The 749-nt window shown below is 42.1% G+C and overlaps 1 non-coding gene across 1 annotated transcript; it reads left to right on the forward strand.

Moving 5' to 3' along the window:
• LOC130958409 (small nucleolar RNA R71) lies at positions 1-104 on the forward strand. The gene has a single exon (XR_009077532.1). It is a non-coding gene; the product is annotated as a small nucleolar RNA R71 (small nucleolar RNA).
• The last annotated feature ends 645 nt before the right edge of the window (positions 105-749 follow it).

A 749-nucleotide genomic window follows, 5' to 3' on the forward strand; every position in this document is an offset into this window, starting at 1 on the left:
ATGTCAGATGGACATTTTCTGATCAATTGTTTGTATCTTTCCCAAGCTTCATAGAGGGATTCTCCATCCTTCTGTCTGAAGGTTTGGACTTCCACTCTAAGCTTACTCAATTTTTGAGGTGGAAAGAACTTTGCCAAGAAGGCATTGACTAGCTTTTCCCATGAGTCCAGGCTTTCTTTAGGTTGTGAGTCCAACCATGTCCTAGCTCTGTCTCTTACAGCAAAAGGGAATAGCATAAGTCTGTAGACCTCAGGGTCAACCCTATTAGTCTTGACAGTGTCACAGATTTGCAAGAATTCAGCTAAAAACTGATGAGGATCTTCCAATGGAAGTCCATGGAACTTGCAATTCTGTTGCATTAGAGAAACTAATTGAGGCTTAAGCTCAAAGTTGTTTGCTCCAATGGCAGGGATAGAGATGCTTCTCCCATAGAAGTTGGGAGTAGGTGCAGTAAAGTCACCCAGCACCTTCCTTGCATTGTTGTTGTTGTTGTTGTTTTCGGCTGCCATGGTTTCTTTTTCTTTGAAGATTTCTGTCAGGTCCTCTACAGAGAGTTGTGCCTTAGCTTCTCTTAGCTTTCGCTTTAAGGTCCTTTCAGGTTCAGGGTCAGCTTCAACAAGAATGCTTTTGTCTTTGCTCCTGCTCATATGAAAGAGAAGAGAACAAGAAAGTGTGGAATCCTCTATGTCACAGTATAGAGATTCCTTGAGGTGTCAGAGGAACAGAAAAATAGAAGGAAGAAGTAGAGA

This window comes from Arachis stenosperma, chromosome 10 (genome assembly GCF_014773155.1).
Source record: "Arachis stenosperma cultivar V10309 chromosome 10, arast.V10309.gnm1.PFL2, whole genome shotgun sequence".
Classification (NCBI taxonomy): Eukaryota; Viridiplantae; Streptophyta; class Magnoliopsida; order Fabales; family Fabaceae; genus Arachis; species Arachis stenosperma.